Raw genomic sequence first — 20,913 nt, forward strand, 5'->3', positions numbered from 1 at the left:
ACTACCAGACGGTTCAGTCGGAGATGAGGCATCATTATTAATAGCCATTGAAACTGAACAATATCTACTGAAAATTGACTAAGTAATCAATATAGAGGATTCAGAGAGTTAGGGCAAAGAAAAATATCACCAGAATTATCGATTCACAATGACGAAAACCCTAATTTTGAGATGAACTTCACGTTGTGATACCCGTCCAATTATCTGACGAACGGAGGACAAGATTCATCAGAAAATAGTTGAAATAAGCTTCTGAGGGACGATTCTTAACCAAATACCTCAATCAAACAAACCCGAAATTACCAATAACTTCATCTGAACAAGAACGGACATGAAATTATCGAAATTTCTCCGGTGAAGGGTCAGATAATGGCAAAAACTACCAGGATTCGCTCTGATACCATGTGAATCTGAGAGTAATCGAAGAGAATTTTGGTTTCATTCTGTAGAAAACCCTAGACGATATGAACGGGAAGAAGCCAGAGAATAAGAAAAATATTTGTGTATTGAAAAATGAAAAATTCAACTGTACAAATTAGCCTTATCATCTATTTATACTACAAGGAATAAAACAATGGCTATGTAATAAAAAGTGTCTATCTATACAATAAGTTTACTTGTATGATCAGTGTATCAACCGGGTGGGCCTGGATCTGTGTCTGTTGGGCTTGAGGTGTTTGGGCCATCTATTCCAACATAGGATGCATGTAGAAACCGGAAGATAATGAAATGTTCTAACTCGGAAACAATTTCAAATGTTGGCCAACTAAGGAAGTTAAAATATTTCCATCACCCAAAGAGTATCCCATCTTGTGCTTCCTCATAGTATCTATATGATTAGTGCCTTTGTAATTTATTGTATTGCATAAATTTATGTAGGTATTTGTGAAGCTTATATCATGCAATGCAGTTTTTAAATAAAATTTCATATGCTATAGTTATTAAAGTGAACTGATTGCAGATGTTGTGACAGAGTTCATTGACAGAGTTCTGCCAAGTTTTGTCGCGGGTTGCCATATCCAGCTCGTTTTCCTGAGATGATCCATTTTTAGGGATTTACTTTTATGAATTGTGTGATCATCTCATTTCAAAGTTTAACTATTAAAGAAGAGAGACATTTATTTATTTATTTTAGGTCGTAAACACATCCTCTCATATGTGGTCTAATTATTTTTCTTGAATCAATCATGTGGAAACATTTCTGTTGATGGGTTTGAGAGTTGGACTTAGGACGTCTGCCTATCTTGATATCAATGCGTGTTGAATTGTGTGATAAAAACTTAATCTATTACAGAGGAAGCACTTATATTATTTGTTTTAGGTTGTCAATTTGTTCGCTGTTTTTATTTATCCTGTTGCCTTACTAAGATGGTAGTTTTCCGAAATCCACTGTAACATTTTCTCCTGTATGCCCTAAGACATGTTAAGGTTGTCTTGTGTGATGATATTTTATATTTCAGATGCAAATTTGAACAAAATTGCAGTCATATCAGGTCAACTTGGATTATACCTGATGTCTCTATTTCAATTCTAGAACAGGAGTATCGCTAAATTAATATTCTCATGGAGCTTCACATATTATTCTAATTTGTATAATGGCAAAATTAGAAATTGCATTTTCATGAGTTGCCCAGTGCCCTTTGTGCATTCCTTTCTCGCCTCACATGAGTGAAGTTTCTGCTAGTGATTCCACTTATAACTAAATAAGCCTTTAAGGAGTCCAGGAATTCTTATGAATAATTATTCAGGAATATGCGTGACTAAACAGTTGCTCAGGAATCTCTAACCTAAATTTGGCACATAACCTTGGAATCTGGTTCTAACCAAAGTCCAGTTTAACGTTGTCTTGAAAATTTTCTAATTTAGGTGGTGAAAATGGCCATGAACCTGCCCGTGCTGGATTTCTTTGGGAAAATGGATGCTGATTGCAGCTATTTGTAGTGATGTTTCTGCCCCTTCAAATGTTGATTCAATTCTTGATGTATGATTACCTGTTTGATTGACACAACAGCCTACTTGTTTTTCTTTGTTGGTGCCTAAATAACCTGATTCAACTTTAGGATATAAGAGCTGTTACAGGTCCCATGGACTGCCATGTGATTGTCAAGGTACAATGAATCTTAATCTCCTTGTCTAACTCTGACTTTTGGTTTTATAGTGTTGTTACCTGAACATGTAAAACCATCTTGCATTGTCCAGCTCTGGTTGGGCTGGAATTTTTAGTGTGACATGAAAAGTAGTGGATCACTGATACATTTATCTATACTACCAATCGGAGTCTCTAACCGAGAGAGTAACTTGGTAAGCCGTAAGAGTTGAAACGTAGCCTTGATGGTCTTACTAGAAACCTTACTTATGATAGGGCTATGTTGGTCTCTCAACTACACTCCACTGTTTTAATCTGTAGCTTACTTATCTCTACATTTTATTCCTCCTAATTTTCTTTCCCTTAAAAATTTCCCAAACATCAATTTCTTTCGATAAGTATCCACAGAATACTATCTTTACTTTGAACTTATAATAATTTACATTTAAATTAAATAATCAGAATGTGTTCAAAAATTTGGAAAGTGACCAAACCATAATTTCTGGTCACCTAAAGTCATGATACCAGTTGCTGACAGTCCATGGCACCAATGTCCTTTACCCCTTTATAGACTTTATACTGGTGAATGGTGATATACTGATTTTGGTTTGTTTGAGGAAGCAACATCCAAAGGTTGTAAAGTAGAGGTATCAATAAGATGTGATTTTTTAAATTTTTGTAACTCATTTAGAGTTGTTAGTTTTTCTATCTCTATGAGGTAGGGGTAAGGTCTGTACTACCCTACCCAGACCCCATTTATGGGATCAAACTGGGTTTTTTGTTGTTGTTGTATTTAGAGTTGTTAGTTTTTAACTATAATTTTAGTAGCTAGTTAGTCCTGCAGAAACTGAAAGATAGCGTGCACTGTGTGATATTATAGGAATTGCCTTTGCATTCTAGATGATAATTGTCAGTAATGACGCTTTACCATTTCCTAGAGCCATTACCGGCCAAAGAGGTTTGGCTTGGACAATAGCCGCTCACAACGTTCATAGTCAGTATCGTGGTGCATGTTAGTTGTGTTTTACCACCTCCTATATAATTGTGTTGGCTTATTCAGCCTCAACGTGAAGAAAATTTTAAAAAATGAGAAGTCAATCTGTCATCTTCTGAATGATGAACATGAAAGGTTTGTGTTTTTTAACTGTGCTTGCTTGCTCAGCCTCAACATGAACAAAGATAGAAACCCAATTTTCTAATTTCTTAGGCAATGAGATCTCAGTTTCATCCAAAGATGGGTGGTGGAACTTTATAAAGGTTGACTTTGTTCTGTATTATTTTGCATTGACAGAAGATGGTTTCTTTTCCACTTGTGTAGATTATCTTCCTATGGAGGAACAGGTATCTTAGGCTGAGACACTAAAATCCACTTTAATGAGTTTTTTAAGGTTGCATTATGCAAGTGGCAAATCTCATGGATTTCCTGTGACTTCCACGATATCTATAGCATGTTTTTTTTCTTTATCTTTTTTCCTCCGCAAAACTTAAAAAAAAAAAAAAAAAAAAAAGAACGAAGGGGTCGCATGTCTTGTATATGAAGCAAAATCATTTGCAAAACAAGTTATTAACGTATTTCAGTTTATGTGTTTCTTTAGATTATGTTTTCTTTGTTTTCAGCTTGTTGGTTCGTGGAATACTGTTAAGGACACAGGCAGAATTTCAACATAGCTTCTTACTAGTCCTGTACCTGCAAGGTCTGACAAAAGATTCAAATCATATGGCTTGAAGCAACGAATCTGCCTGAGGATGTGTTTTACCATATTTGCTTAAACTTTAAATTTGAATCCTCCTCCTCTTGGCTAAGTCTCACTAGTCTTTTTTTATTGAGCCTAGTGGTGGATTTTCTAAGACACAACACTCCACATCAATTACAAAAGAATCATTTCCTGATGAAAAATACAGTTTTCTCCACTTACTATGGGGAGAGAAGGAACAAGTCATATGGGAAAAGTAGTGACGGCAACAGGGAAGGAAGCGAGGGTGGCAGAGTTCCTAGCGGGCTGTAGATTCTTTTTAAGTGTTGCAATTGGATGGGAGGAGGAAAGAAAAGATAATAGCACTTTGCCTCCTTTTGCTTTGTTGGGGTGGACCAAAACTTTCCACAAAATGTATCTGCAAGGAGATTGTCACTGTTGTAACACTGATGTATTATTGGTCTGCGGGTGTTTTTATTAAGTGTGTCACAAATAATAAGGGCAGGATGGAGTAATGTTTTACAGGTTTCAATAATGCTGGTTATATTAGAGCTTCACATAATCATAAAATTATTCTCAATGCTGCTGTCTACTGTCTCTTTCTATCAAAAATCGAGTCGGCCCCAACAATTGAGCTAACTGGCCAAATCCTTGAGGCAGCTATTGAAGCAGCACAACTAAATATCAGGGATACTTTCAGTGGATAGCAATGTCGGTGATGGTGATTGTGGTTCAACTGTAGGTCCTTGGATAATCTCTTTCTCCCTCATTTTGCTCAAGTTGTTATCTTCATCTTATATGAGCTCATTTTTTTACGAAACTACAGATGTTCAGGGGTGCAGTGGCTATTCTTGAAGACATGAAGAAAGTGAGTCTTCTTCCTTAAAACATCCCCCCATAACTCTTCTCCAAAAATAGGAAAATGCAAGGTATCTGCCTCCTAATATGTTTTATTTGCTGTGTTGTTGATTGTTTAAAAGAGGTGTCAGTTACATTAATGTGATTAAACATAGAGAAAATGTTGCTTCTTTTGAGTTTTCCAGCTTGCCAAACTGTGATCTAGTTATAGTACTGAGCGCAGCTTGTACACTTTATCTTGCAGCGGTGATGTATGATTAATTTTGGCTGCTCTTAAGGATTTTTTCAAATCCAGTTGTTCGGACACAAGATAGGTTTCATTTTGTGAAATCCGGGGGCCTAGAGGTTTCTTTATAAGTTCATCACATGAGAGTTATCACTTATCAGAGATGGTTTGAGGTTTATAGACATAGTGCTCAGTTTCTTTTGTGGAATATTTTCTGAAATACTATGTCCTTTTCTTTTAACTGAAAGAACTGATGTACTTTAGTCAATGAGTAGTTGCTTTTGCATGCTTTCCATCTCCTTCGGATTTTGGTTTTATTTTTTTATTTTTATTTTAGTTCTGTAGTGTTTCCCAGATAAGTGTCTGCATATATCTTTTTGTTCACTATCTCACCCCCCTCCCTTTCGGAAAAAAAAAAAACAAAGGTCAAAGAAACTCTCCTGTTGCTTTTTAGCAAGTTTAGCATTTGAATTTGTCGTAATTGCTTATACTTCTATCTTTAAGAATCGTACTTTGCCTCCTTTCTGAACTTTTTGTTTCTTTCAGCCCTCCTATGGAATCGGACAATGAAATTGGATCTTCTACTTGAAGAGTAATTGGGCGAACAAGTGGTATCATATATTGCATTTTCCATAGCTTGTTGACTGTACCTTTTCATCTTTTCAAGTTAATGTTTCCTTACCTTATTTATGGCATTTAAGTCATCCATTTTATGACAGATATAACATACCCTTCAAAGAAGCATATGCGAAGTTGAAAGCAGACAGCGAGTCTGTTCTCACAGTTCTACAATGTCAGTTAACTCCTAACCTGTAACTTTTACTTTGGCTTTGTGGCTTAAGCTCTTTGCATGCTGATTGAGACTGTCGGTTTAGGGCTTGATGTGTTTGTCTGTAAATATGGAGGAGCAGCAGTGGTTATCTATCACTATTAGTTGTTTTTATTCCAGCAGCCTCAGTTCTTAAAGAGGTTAGCTTATAATAATTGCTCTGCTACACCATTTACAGTTGCTGGAGCCAAGTCAACTAAAACACATGCAAATTCAAGTGTTCTTTCTGCATTAACTGGTATTTCTACCAAAATGAAAGAAAAGTAAAAAAAAAAAAAAGAACTTTAGGGTAAAACCAGGATGTTCATTAGTTTTGTCCAGAACTAATTACTTTGAGAAGTATAAGAGATTATAAGCACATTTAGTCGGCTATGAGTCTTACTTCCTGCAATCCTTGTGTTCTTAGGTTTGGAGGAAGAAATTAACCCAATAACTTTTGCTTGTAAAGTGACACCTTGTTGATTTATTAGCTTTCACTTATGCGGCCTTGGCCCGCATATAGTGGTGAGTGTAAGATTGCAAGATTGCAAACTCTATTCTAGTAATGAACTTTTTTTCTGCTGTAAAGGTGCTACCTATTTGGGATCTGTATTCTTGTAACAACTTTTCGTGTATGTTTGTAGTGCTTATATTCCTGGCTACCCTCTCGGGTTTTTCACTTCTCATCTTCTAGTTGGCTGCAGCATCATGTGCGGTAAAAGTCTTGTGATTTTGAATAATAAAAAAAATATCATATACACTGGCATCTGCCACTGAAGGTGCCAGTAGCTAATTGTATATCTTAGTTGCAGTTAGTCAGAGTAGTGGTGGCCGAAGGCATTTCTCTTTGAAGGAATATTTGTTTATTCTATCTCGTGAAACAATTGACCTAAATCTATACTCCATTTTTGGTAGGGTTGGTGGGTACAAGTGGACAACTTGGTCAACGGAAAGCAGGAAGCAAGAACAGTGTCAGAAATGGGAAACAGGTTAATGAATTTGAATTTTGGAACTGAATTTAACATGAATAATATGCTACTATAACTCATTTTTCTAAACTCTGAAGTGACACCACAAAGAAGGTGCACTATATTTCTGCGAACATGTTGAAAGAACTAGTAACCGGTACCATCAGTAATAAATCTTTTGAGCTCATCTAATTATGTATTATGTTGTAGTAATAGATGACAGGTGTTTGAGACAAGGTGGGTTGCTCTGATCGTAAGCACCCTCCACTTCCAACCAAGAGATTGTGAGTTCGAGTCACCCCAAGAGCAAGGTGGGGAGTTCTTGGAGGGAAGGATGCCGAGGGTCATTTGGAAACAGCCTCTCTACCCCAGGGTAGGGGTAATGTCTGCGTACACACTACCCTCCCCAGACCCCACTAGTGGGATTATACTGGGTTGTTGTTGTTGTTGTTGTCGTCTCGGAGTGTCTTGTGAACACTGGCTATTGTTGGTTCGAAGGTATACATTGGATAATTATTAAAATAGCCTTTGTCCAAAACTGCAACTATTTTATACCCATTGATCTCTGAATCATACTCGTATAAATCATGATACTGTGCATGGGTACGTTCTACTAGGAAAAGCACCTGTTTGTTGTCGATCCAGACTGGAAAAGCATAATTATAATTGTCCGGACCCATAACAAAATTGTCCACAGTGTGTGAAACTCTCCAATTGTTGCTTACATCATAAGAAGCAATGATTATGGAATAATTCTCCTAAGGTGCAAACAAGGGTAAGTAAACCTTGTGCCAAAAGTACCCCTAACCATTTACCGTTGACACGATGATGGCTGATGAACTCAGGAAGGTCAAGCATTACAGCCTCTTCTCTCTTTGTATCAAAAGCAAGAAACATCATCTCTGAGCCAATGCAAGGAACCGTGCACGTATACAGGTTTAATACTGAGCCAAAAAGCTGAAAGTATGGCTCAACTTCATTCTCAATTGGAATTCATGCCACACGCCTGGTTACCAATTTATATTGATCTGAAGTAGGGTAGTCAACAGCTAAGCCCGCATCACCAATTGTATAAAAACCTTTTCTGCGCTCGTATCAATTGGTCTGATTGAAAACACAGAAATTGCTAAACTCATGAAAGTCAAGGAGAAGTAGACCTTTGGATGAGGCTAAAACCGCAATCCAAACGGGTAAAGTCGTCTTACAGTGAGTGATTGTGAAAGGAGGGTTTATGGAAGTCTTTTGAGTGAAAAAAATGATGAGTAGTGTAGAGATCTTTTGACGTTGGAGCCAAGTTTGAGAAAATTCTGGATCAGAAATCCTAGTATTAAAATTCTTACTTAGAAGTTTACGTTGAAGTTTTGAACTGCAAGCTTGAAGGGCAAGTTTCCTTTGCTGGCTCTGTTATGAATACCTCAATATATAGCCGTTTCTCATGCCCTTTATTTGATTTCTTTTCTTTTTCTGAGTCTATATAAGGGCATCATATATTTAACCTAATACGTCTGTGTCTTACATGACGGATTGGAAATCTGATTTGCTTTTCGAGTTTTCAAAGTGATTAGAAAGATCCTTAAGGAGTCTATGGACAATCAATTAATAAAAGGGTAAAAAAGATAGATCCTTTAAGCTATATATAGAGTATTAGTTCACACTTTAATTACGTTATTTGTAATATGGCCAAATTTTCATGACATGTGTCATGACATAATATTCATTATAACAAATTTGTGGATCATGACATTTGCCATGACATAATATCCATTATCAGGCTAAGGATTTCTTGCTATAAATAGAGGAGTTTCTCCTCATTTGAAGACACACCAACAAGACTTGTCTTCAATTCTTGTTTCTTCCTTTCTTCCTTTATTAAGAGTATTTTGTATGAGAGTTAAGTGTTGGGAAGCACTTGTGTGAACCCTTTCTTTGGAGTGATCTTGTGAGGTTATTCTCTTAGGGTATTTGGGATTAATTAGAGTGTTTACTCTAATTTTGTACTCTCTTTTGTACTCTTATTGTTATAGTAAATTGCTCCTCTCCGCTTGTGGACGTAGGTCACTTTGACCGAACCACGTTAAATTTGTATCTTCTTTATCTACTTTAATTGTCGTTGTTATCAACTTCCATTGTCTTTGTTATTGCCATTATACCGTTGTTTGACTATATTCCGTACTACCCGGATTCCCGATCCTAACAAATTGGTATCAGAGCCGGATCTAACCGGGTTAGTTTCAATAGCCAAAATGACTCTAACAAAGACCTATGTTGAGAAATTTGACCGAAGTGCAAACTTCGGAATGTGGCAATTAAAGATGGAAGCTATCCTAATTCAGGATGGCTTAGACTTGGCGTTGCAAGAAAAGGAGAAGAAGCCGGATAAAATGACGGACGAGGAGTTTGCCATCATAGACAAAAAGGCTAAAGCAGGTATCATTTTAAATCTCTCAAATGAGGTTTTACGTGAAGTTTCTGTAGAAACCACAGCTAAAGGCATGTGGGAAAAATTGAAAACCTTATATATGAAGAGGACGGTAGAAAATAGACTTTACCTGAAGCAGAAGCTTTATACAATTCGTATGGGTGAAGGTACCTCTATTCTCTCTTATCTTGACACCTTTGATTCCATTCTTATGGATTTGAGTAATATAGATGCTGAAATTAAAGATGAGGATCAAGCCGTGTTACTGCTTTGTTCTCTACCCCCATCTTTTAAGCATATAAGAGATACTATGCTTTATGCAAAGGATAATATCTCTTATAAGGATATTAAATCTATCTTAAAATCAAAAGAACAGATAGATAGTGATATTACTAGGGAAGCTAGTGGAACTCAAGCGGAAGTTGGCTTGTTTGTTAGGGGCAAATCCGACTCCAATTCCAGATACAATAATTTAGAGTGTCGCTATTGTCATAAGAAATGTCACAATATCTCTGAATGTTATAAACTGAAAAATAAAGAAAAGCACAAAGAAAGAAAAAATGAGCACAAAAATACTAACACTGCCGAAGCTAGTGTAGCAACTGATGAGATTGAGGGAACTATATTTTTAGCAACTGAAACTAGTTTCAGATTAGACAATGAGTGAATTTTAGATTCCGGTTGTTCATATCATATGGGTCCTAGAAGGGACTTGTTTTCTACATATGATTCAGTTGCAGGTGGAGTTGTCCAATTGGGTAACAATGTTACTTGTAACGTTATTGGCAAAAGTACAATTCAGGTCAGAATGCACGATGATGTGGTGAGAACTCTCACCGATGTTAGATATGTTCCTGAGTTGAAGAAAAATCTCATATCTTTGGGCACTTTAGAATCCCTTGGGTGCAAATTCACTGGTGAAGGTGGAGTTCTGAAAATTTTTCAAGGTGCTCGTGTGATCATGAAAGCACACAGATCTGGTTCGTTGTATACTTTATTGGGATCCACTGTTATAGGCCCTACTACAGTTTCGGTATCATACAATTTGTCTGATTTTGATGGCATTAAATTTTGACATATGCCCATTGGGGCTCTTGCGGAGAAGGTGGAGCAAATTTACTATATCAGCCAAAATTAGGCCAAGGTGGAGATTTATAATATGGCCAAATTTTCATGACATTTGCCATGACATAATATCTATTATAACAAATTTGTGGATCATGACATTTGTCATGACATAATATCCATTATTAGGCTAAGGATTTCTACTATAAATAGAGGAGTTTCTCCTCATTTGAAGACACACCAACAAGACTTGTCTTCAATTTTTGTTTCTTCCTTTCTTCCTTTATTAAGAGTGTTTTGTATGAGAGTTAAGTGTTGGGAAGCACTTGTGTGAACCCTTTCTTTGGAGTGATCTTGTGAGGTTATTCTCTTAGGGTATTTCGTATTAATTAGAGTGTTTACTCTAATTTTGTACTCTTATTGTTATAGTAAATTGCTCCTCTCCGCTTGTGGACGTAGGTCACTTTGACCGAACCACGTTAAATTTTTATCTTTTTTATCTACTTTAATTGTCGTTGTTATCAACTTCCATTGTCTTTGTTATTGCATTATATCGTTGTTTGGCTATATTCCGCACTACCCGGGTTCCCGATCCTAACATTATTAAACAAGTAATGTGTATCATAAAAATTTACATATAATTAAGCTTATAGATTATAATATTAATCTTTATCCTTGTATTATTCTCGAATGTATTGGTCTCAAGTCAACATGGAATCAGAGTTAACGAAATGGTAAATGTAGTGATTTATGAGAGTACATGCTTCATAGGTCTCACTTGTAGAAGAACAAGTTTACTGGAAACTCAGGTTTATTTGGATCTAAATTGCAAATCCTGGTGCGAAATTTAGTGGCTTTCTAAGTTCCAAGATATAGATACTGTTGTTTACCGTAAAAACGGATAACAATTAAATTTATATGTGGTTTTAAGGATATGTAGATTAATTCGATACAAATGATAAATGGCGTTAGATTAAACAGATAAAAGATGTAATAAATTGTCAAACCAGTAAGGAGAGTGATCCCGGACTCAGTAATGTCTTAATGAAATGCCTGCCTTCGATCCCGGGCTCGTACCATTGAAGAACTGATGAACAAAAGTAAGAACTTTGAATAACAGAGAAAATAAGAGTATATTGCCTTGATATGCATGTTACAATGTGTCCCCATGAATAATAATCTTTCCCCTTTATATAGTAGGGGAGTTTTACCTTAACTACAATTCTAAAAAAGGTAAAAATCTTCTGTTTCGCCGATCACCGATACGAGCCGAGATTCGCGCTGTGATATCCGATTAGGCATGGACGGCCCTTTGTTAGTCGTGCGCAGCTACTTGGTAATGTTCTCCGAAGTCTTCAATCTTCAGATCGGCCCTCGAGGATATTGCCCCGATATCCCCGAGGGCAGGTACCTTGTCCGAGCCCTAATATGAGGGGTTCTTCGTTCTAATTCCGATACAATACGGTCATGTTCCTGCTCCGATTGGCTTACCGGGAAGACGAGTCATGCAGCGGGCTTGGTTTTACCCGTATTGACTGCATACAAATCGGAGAAATGAACTCCTAGAGTATAACTCGCTCATAAAAAGTTCTTGTCATTTTGATAAGAAGCACTTATATTCACTGTTTCAGGCATCTTCCACTGTAGGTGCCAGTAGCTAATGGTATATCTTACTTGCAGTTAGTCAAAGACTCACAGGAGCGATAACTGCCCCAGGGCATTTGAAGGAATATTTGCTTATTCTATTTCTTGAAGTCATTGACCCAATTTTTGTTAGGTTTGGGGAAACAACTTCCTCAACAAAAAGAAGGAAGCCAGAACCAGTATCAGAAATGGGAAACAGGTTAATGAATTTGTATTTGGGAAACTGAGTTTAACCTTAGTTATATACTATAACTCCTTTATCTGATGGAAAACATTGACACAACAAAGAAGGCAACTCGCTATTTCAATTAAATTGCTGATTGGCTCAGTTGACTTGACACTGGGAAGTAGTTTAAAAATTAAAAGACATTAAATTTGAAAGAAATAGCTAATAAGAACTAATAAAATACAAAAGTGAACTGAAACTAACTAGTACCTTCAGTAATAAATCGTTTGAGCTGATCCAACGTTGGAGTAATAGCTGACATATGTTCCGTGTGGACCGTGCCTGGAAGTGTCTTATGGACACCGGCTGACGTTGGTTCGAAGGAACATAGGCGACAGTAATTAATTGCATATTCTTTGTCCAAAAAAGCTGCTATTTTATACCTATTGGTCTCGGAATCATACTCGTACAAATATTCATGATAATATTTCGGGCTACGATCTACTAAGAAAAGCACCTGTTTGCTGTCAATCCAGATTATATTGGGAAACCATAATTATAGCCATCCACACCCGTAATGAAGTTGTCCAAAGTGTGGGAAACTCTCCAATTGTTGCTTACATAATCATAAGTAGCAATGATTATAGATTTCTTGAAAACGCAAACAAGAGTAAGTAAACCTTGTGCCACCCCTAACCATGTAAAACCAGTATAAGATTTGTACCAGATGGGATCGTGATAATTGATGAACTCAGGAAGGTCAAGAATTGTAGCTTGGTCTCTCTTTGTATCGAAAGCAAGAACTCGACCATCATCTCTGAGCCAATGCAAGGAATCATTCACGTAAACGGGTTTACTACTGACAACCAAATAGCTGAAACTATTGCCCAAGTTGATCCCCAATTGGAATTCATGCCACACGCCAGATCGCTCCGATGAAAATGCATAAAATTTATACCCTTCTTGCTCAGCCTGCTTCCCGACTATTACCAATTTATAATGATTTGAAGTAGAATAATCAACAGCTAAGCCTGCATCACCAATTAAAAAAAAAATTCTTGGCTCTGGATGTCGTATCAATTGGTGCACTCCGGTTATAGGATTGAAAATAGAATAAATCCTAATTTTATTATCAAAATCAAGGAGAAGGAGTCGCTTGCATGAGGCCAAAACTGCAACGTTAAGGGGTAACACCGTTTAACAATGACTGGCTGGGATATGGTTTATGGAGATTTTGTGAAATTTTTAGATGATTTGTATGATGAATAGATGAGTCTTTTGCTGTTGGAACCAAGTTTGAGAAAATTTAGGATCAGAAATCTTACTATTGAAACTCTTGCTTAGAACTTTACATTGAATTGAAAGTTTCATAGGTAAGTGGGAAATGATCTCTACAACTAAATCATCATTCAGTTCCATACTCACAATAAGTATTAATTCCTTTGCTGCTCTGTTGTGAATACCTCAATAGCAGTTTCTCATGCCCTTGATTTCTTCTTTTCTTTTTCGTGTCTATAAGCAAGGACATAATATTTAATGTCAGTGTTTTGATTGGTGTTACAGTGTAGACCTTAGATGGACGATGACCAGGGAAATCTGTTGCTTTCCGCTTTTCGAGTTCCAAAAGGAAGATCCGTATGAACCATCAAATAACCATACAATTACGGATCAAGTCACTTAAAAAAGATAAAACAAATAATTACCTATATTACGTGAGAATAAATTACTTTGAAAATAAAGCAGATAACTTGCCATAACAAATTAAATTATACTGTCGTGTAATTTCTATTTATAGTTTTATACTATTAGTATATATAAGTAAATCGTATTATCTTTAAGTTAATCGTACGTTCTGTCATACCTTTTTCTTAATTAGGGATAGTATATTCTTTTTCAAATTTCGTGTCTTATTTTATTATGTATATATCCATATTCATTTAATCTGTTTTTAAGTTTTTATTAAAAAAAATTCAAAACTTTAATGTACCATGAAATTTTTCTTGTTTATTGATGATAATTAACTATGTTCTAATTTGTGGAACTCATGGATTTTAAACTTAATGAAAGTTGAGTGAAAATAGCACGAGCTAGCCAATTTTCGAACTGGTAATAAAAAAAATTGTCAGTGTTTGCAAAGTCATTGAAAATAGTCACTGTTTCGCTGAATCACGGAAAATTCCAGCATAATATGCTGGATTATGGAACTTCTGCGTATAAACTTTATACGGAAAATATTCACCGTTCCGCATGAACCATCAAATAACTACACAATTATAGATCAAGTCACTTAAAAAGATTAAACAAATAATTACCTATATTAAGTGGAACAAGTTACTTGGATAAAAAAAACTCGCTATAACAAATTAAATTATATTGCTCCTGTAAAATTTTGTCATACTGTTATTACATATATTAATATACTGGTAGTATATATACTATGTTAATATATTGTTAGTATACGTAAGTTATACATTCTATCATACCTGTTTCTTAATTGGGGATAGTATATTTCTTTTTCAAATTTTATGTCTTAATTTACTATGTATATATTCTTAAATCTTAATTGAAGATAGTACTCATATTTTTTCAAATTTCGTGTCTTATTTATTATGTATATATATTTATTTAAAATTTGTTTTATAAGTTTTTATTAAAGATTTTTCAAAACTTTAATGTACCTTGAAAATTTTCTTGTTTATTGATGATACTTTTGTTAGGATCGAAATAATCAGGTTTATGCGAAAGCTAGTAAAACAAACCTTGAACAACGATAAAGCAGACAACAAAAGAGAAATATTTCAAAAGAGACACAAACATTTAACGTGGTTCGCTCAATTGACCTACGTCCATGGCGGAGATAAGCAATCCACTATAAAAATAGAGAACAACCTTACGAAGAAGCAAATACAAGTGACACGCTAACACTTGTCCCGAAGAGTTCTACCCCTAAACACGACTCTCAAACCCCATATGGCTACATTGTGGATGCTATTGAATAAGAAGGAAGGGTCTTCAATTTATAGAAGTTCAAACATTTTCCTATAAGAAAAGGGACTAGCCAAATATGAGAGATTTATAATTTCCTTCTGCAAGAAGAAAAACTCAATTATGGTAATTATATTGCCATTTTCTTTCGAGAGATAGGAAAACCAAATATGGTAAGAAAATCCAGACAAGCACCTAATAATTCTCCCCCTTGGCCTGAATTTTCTGACAAAATAAATTTGATCCATCTTCTTCACATAATCTTCAACAAGTTGCATCTCCAAATCTCTGCCACAAAGTTTGTCTCAACGTGAGCAACACTCCGGTCAAATTTCTCAGACAAAAATCTCGATTACCATCAAATAGGTTGCGGCTAGAACTAAACCTGCTAAGATGAACCTGTCTTGAACCTCGCTCTGATACCACTGTTAGGATTGAAATAATCAGGTTCATGCGGAAGCTAGTAAAGCAAATCTTGAGCAACAATAAAGCAGACAATAAAAGAGAAATATTCCAAAAGGCACTCAAACATTTAACGCGGTTCGGTCAATTGACCTAGACCACGGCGAAGATGAGCAATCCACTATAAAAGAAAGTACAAAATATCAAGAGAACAACCTCACGAAGAGGCAAACACAAGTGACATACTAACGCTTGTCCCGAAGAGTTCTCCCCCTAAACACGACTCTCAAATTCTATATGGCTACATTGTGGATGCTACTGAATAAGAAGGAAGGATTTTCAATTTATAGAAGTCAAAACATTTTCCTATAAGAAAATGGACTAGCCAAATATGAGAGATTTATAATTTTCTTCTACAAGAAGAAAAATCCAATTATGGTAATTATATTGCCTTTTTTCTTCAAGAGATAGGTTAACCAAATATGGTAAGAAAATTAGGACAAACACCTAACAACTTTGTCCTAATTGTTGGATTCATGGATTTTAAACTTAATGAAAAATGAAGAAGATACGACCATTGAATTGATATGGTAGATATCGGAATATCTATGCTTTTATTTCATTTTGTGATAAAAATCTCTTATGAGAGTCTCATCTTTTATTAAAGTCTCTTCTAAGAGTCTCATTATTTAATTAACCTTTACGAAACACATTTATAGAATGCTAGTGATTCGGCTGAAGTTTAGGAATAGGTTTTGGTTAAGCACATAAAGGATCAATTAAATCTGAAAGATCTAAAATCTAAAACTAAAATGCCTATGTCATGAGTAGGCATTAGATGTTGAGTTAAAAGTTTGCTAGCGGGAGGGGCTGCAGAAAATACTTACCTACACCAGGTTTATGAATTAAAAGAATAAGTGCATGACTTGCATATATTTTGTTGAATTTAGGAGGTGACAGCCATGGAAGCTTAGCTTCTTAGAGGAAGAAATGAAGGAGAGGAGGGAGAGAGAGAGAGAGAGAGAGAGAGAGAGAGAGAGAGAGAGAGAGAGAGAGAGAATGCAGTAACCGACTTTACTATTGTATTGAAAAGTTATAAATGAAATATGTACATAACCCCTTATATATAATACTCACTAACTATCCTAACTAATTACAGTTGTACTACTCACTTACTAAATAACTATAATTTGTTATCTCCTAACTAATTAACCACCACATGTGCTCTTCACGTGCTAAGTTATTCCTTTCTTAATACTCCCCCTCAAGGTGGTAGGTGCATACACATTGAGCACTCCCAGCTTATACATCAAATGCTCATGTTGTGACCTTGCCAATCGTTTCGTTAGTACGTCAGCCAATTGGTCATTGGAGCATATGTGCATTGTTTTAACCATCCCCATTTGAATTTTCTCCTTTATGAAATGACAGTCTATTTCAATATGCTTTGTTCTCTCATGATAAACTGGATTTGCTGCTATCTGCAAAGCAAATTTGCTATCACAGTATAAGGCAACAGACAACTCTACTTCTGCACCAAGCTCCTTGAGCAAACCTGTCAGCCACACCAGCTCTGTTATCACTGAAGCCATGCTTCTATATTCTGCTTCAGCTGAGCTTCTAGACATTGTACTCTGTTTCTTTGACTTCCAGGATATTAGTGAGTCCCCATGCTTAATGATGAACCCTCTCACTGATCTTCTAATACTTGGACATAAAGCCCAATCTGCATCATAAAATGCAGTTAGAGTATTCTTCTTACTGCTGCTCATCATAATCCCAAGACTTGGTTCCCTTTTCACATATCTCACTACCTTGATTGCTGCTTCCCAATGTGATTTCTTAGGGCTGTGCATGAACTGGCTAAGTGTTTGAACAGCAAAAGCAATATCCAACCTTGTCAAAGTCAAATACAAAAGCTTTCCCACTAGCTTCTGATATCTTTCCCTGTTAGTCAATGGTTCATCATCTTCTACTCCTGTATGATCATCAAACTCCTTTGTTGTAAATTTCTGATTACAATCCAAAGGGGTCCACCTTGGTTTTGCAGCACTCAAACCCAAGTCAGATATTAATTCTAAACTATACTTCCTCTGATTCATTAGTATCCCTTTGTATGATCTGCAGAATTCAATACCTAGAAATATGAGCATATCATCTACATATATAAGTATGATCACTATGCTGGTTCCTTGCCTTCTTGTGAACAAAGAATAGTCAAAATGGCTTTGCACAAACCCCTGAAGAACCAGTGAGTTTAACATTCCATTGTCTGTGTCACGACCCAAAATCCCACCACAGGCGTCATGATGGCACCTAGTCTCTAAGACTAGGTAAGCCAATTTCAATTACCTTTTGAAGCCATTTTTGTTTTTTGAAACTAACAGCGAAAATAATTACAATACACAACCTCCCAAGACTGGTAGTACTGAGTCACAAACTCTAACTGAAAACATAGAATGATCACAAGGACCGAATATACAATACTGTTTGATTACAAGTTAACAGTACAATGAAATAAAAAGACTCCAAGGGACTGCGATAACCAAGCAGCTCTACCTTGAATCCTTACGATCCCGCTTTAACTCTGCTCAAGTCCGTTATCTCCAATACCTGGCTCTGCACAAAAATGTACAGAAGTGTAATATGAGTACACCACGGTCGGTACCCAGTAAGTATCAAGACCAACCTCAATGGAGTAGAGACGAGATACAGTCAAGATACTCATTAGTTTAATAACCTGTGCAATATAATATACAAAATAAGAGGAAACAAATAACATCAAGGCAACATAAAACAACCAATGATATGCACAGTAAGACAATAAGATCACCATTTAATATCGCTCAACAATTAATAAATACAATTACACCCAGTTAAAAATCAAGTTCTTCAATTAAATATCCTTTACATATATTTCTACCAATTAACTTTCTTTCAAATATAATTTTTCTCAAATAAATATCTTTCAAATACAATTCTTTCATATAATACTTTCTAAATAAAAATCTTTCCAAATAAATATTTTGAATATAATGCTTCAATTAAGAAGTCACCATGTGGCACCTCATTTCATAATCATAAAAATACGGGTCTCAGCCCATTTTCATATTTTTCATAAATACGGATCTCAGCCCATTTTTCATATCTCCACGGCACTTCGTGCCCATAATTAAATCGTCATAATTTTCCTGCACCTCGTGTCCTCATTTCATATCTCAACTGTACGGATAACTCACGTGCCAATATCCTCAATGTATATAAGATCTACATTATCAATTTATTTTTCAAAAAAATAAGGTTAAAATCTTTAAATCAAGTAAGAAATCAATAAATGAATGAATTTATTTTAGAATCATTTGGGTGGAGAAATAACATTTCAATTAAAATGAAACATCAGATAAACTACTGATTTGGATATAAAATTTATTAAATTAAAACATACTAGAATTTTTCTTTTATTAAAACAACTCAATCGTCAAAAACAAGTACAACCCAAAAATACAAATCCTCAAAGTCTCGTACGAAAAAGTTGAGGTCAACACAACACATCAAGAAATACAAAACACTTAATATTAAGTGAAATAATACATCACGAAAAATACAAGAATTTATAAATTTTGGAAAAATAAAATAACCAAAGGCAAGTGCAGCCATAGAGAAATATCAACAAAAGGGCACTCCCGAGGTACCGCTTCGTAGTCCCAAATCATAAATAAATTTACAATATCTCATTTCTTTATATCACATCGGGAGCCTTCACATTTAATTTTAAAGAAATTATTTTTTTCGAAATAGCATCCCGTGTTTTTAGCCATCTTTATCACACCGCATGAATTCTAGTAGTTCCCCCACTAGCCACGCGTTTCAAGCCACCCTTATCTCATCGCATACATTTCAACACCCTGACCTTATATCACCGCATGACTTCTAGTAGTTTTTCTACTAGCCACGCATTTCAAGCAACCCTTATCTCACCGCATGCGTATCAATATTTCACAAATCGCACCTCAAGTACCCAAATATTACAACATTTCATAAATTGCACATCAAGTGTTCAAATCTTATAATATATCACAGATTGCACATCAAGTGCTCAAATCTTACAACATATCACAGATTGCACATCAAGTGCTCCAATCTTACAAAATATCACAACTTGCACATCAAGTGCTCAAATCTTACAACATATCATAAATTGTACATCAAGTGCCCAAATCTTACAACTTGCCACAGAAATCAACAATACAATATTTTCCACAATAAGGAGCTCATGGCTCGACCATAATGTGCACAACACCCAAAATCAATTAATAGAGATAGAAACTACTCAACATAAAGCAAAGTCTTCATTAAATTCAAATTTTTAATAATTATATAAACACCTCTTCTTAAGCTCATTTAATTAATTATTTGCAGAGGGAAAATCCATAATGAAATTAAATTACAATAATTATCAAACCAACAAATTCACAGAATTACATAAATAATCAAGCAACAATCACATCAAATTGTCATATAACAACAGATTCAACAACAACAAAGATTTAGGCATGGCAAACAGATGATTTAATACTTATCCACGATTACCCAATTTACTACACAATAATGCCTAAGACTTTAATCCAATAAAGATTTGCATATATAAGCCCGAGTACGTACTCGTCACTTCGCGTACACGGCTTTTCACATTTCACAAATGGCATATAAGACTCGATGCCTAAGGGGTAATTCCCCCACTCGAGGTTAAGCAAAACACTTACCTCTTTGAAGTTATGCCGATATTCCAAATTCGCCTTCTTGCTTGAATTGACCTCCGGACAGCTCAAATCTATCCAAATTAATTGTGTAACTTCATTAAAATTCATCGGAAACAATTTCGGATAATAATACGTCGACTTAAAAATTTATTCCAAAAAGTCAACAAAAGTCAACGCGGGACCCGCCCCTCGGAACTCGATATAATTTTTATGAAACCCGAATACCCATTCCGATACGAGTTCAACCATACCAATTTTATTGAATTCCAATAACAACTCGACCTCCAAATCTTAAATTTTCGTTTTTGGAAGATTTTGAAAACTCTTGATTTCTTCCATTTAAATCCGAACTAAATGATGAATATAATCATAGATTCATGAAATATAATCACTTTAGGATATAGAACACTTACCCCAACCAAGCTTGTGAAAAATACCTCTCGAATCGCCCAAATTCTAGCTCTAAAAATTCCAAAACGAAATGCCAAAAATGACCATTTTTGGTCCTTATGATTCTACCCCGTTTCGCACATGCGGACTAATTTTTGCACTTGCATGCTCGCTTTTGCGAGCGAATACACGCTTCTGCGAGGTCACTGCCCAGCCACAAAGCTCGCACCTGTGGAGTCATTTCCGCTTCTGCGCTGATCGCAGGTGCACAGCATTTCCGCTTCTGCGTTGCCTCGTCGCTTCTGCTTAGCAAATATCGCACCTGCGATTGCACAGGCGTGGAAGGCTGTCCGTGTCTACGACCTTCCTCCAGCTCTGCCCAGCTCGCTTGTGTGACGAAATCCTCGCTTCTGCGAGGTCGCACATGCGCCCAAAATTCCGC

General features: G+C 35.8%; 2 long non-coding RNA genes across 7 annotated transcripts; one reads left to right on the forward strand and one right to left on the reverse strand.

Moving 5' to 3' along the window:
• Window positions 1-746: 746 nt before the first annotated feature.
• LOC104111247 (uncharacterized) lies at window positions 747-7,231 on the forward strand. 6 transcript variants are annotated; one of them, XR_011414882.1, is made up of 8 exons: window positions 747-875; window positions 962-2,108; window positions 3,704-4,518; window positions 4,607-4,648; window positions 5,411-5,475; window positions 5,584-5,657; window positions 6,588-6,661; window positions 6,857-7,231. It is a non-coding gene; the product is annotated as an uncharacterized lncRNA (long non-coding RNA). The 6 variants fall into 6 exon arrangements; XR_011414885.1 differs by adding an exon at window positions 6,317-6,387 and having other exon boundaries at window positions 794-2,108; window positions 6,851-7,231; XR_011414884.1 differs by adding an exon at window positions 6,317-6,387 and having other exon boundaries at window positions 794-2,108.
• Window positions 7,232-11,238: 4,007 nt separating this feature from the next.
• LOC117280301 (uncharacterized) lies at window positions 11,239-13,546 on the reverse strand. Its single transcript, XR_011414886.1, has 2 exons — window positions 12,205-13,546; window positions 11,239-11,659 (listed from the first exon to the last, which is right to left on the reverse strand). It is a non-coding gene; the product is annotated as an uncharacterized lncRNA (long non-coding RNA).
• Between the last annotated feature and the right edge of the window lie 7,367 nt (window positions 13,547-20,913).

This window comes from Nicotiana tomentosiformis, chromosome 3, assembly GCF_000390325.3.
Source record: "Nicotiana tomentosiformis chromosome 3, ASM39032v3, whole genome shotgun sequence".
Taxonomy (NCBI): Eukaryota; Viridiplantae; Streptophyta; class Magnoliopsida; order Solanales; family Solanaceae; genus Nicotiana; species Nicotiana tomentosiformis.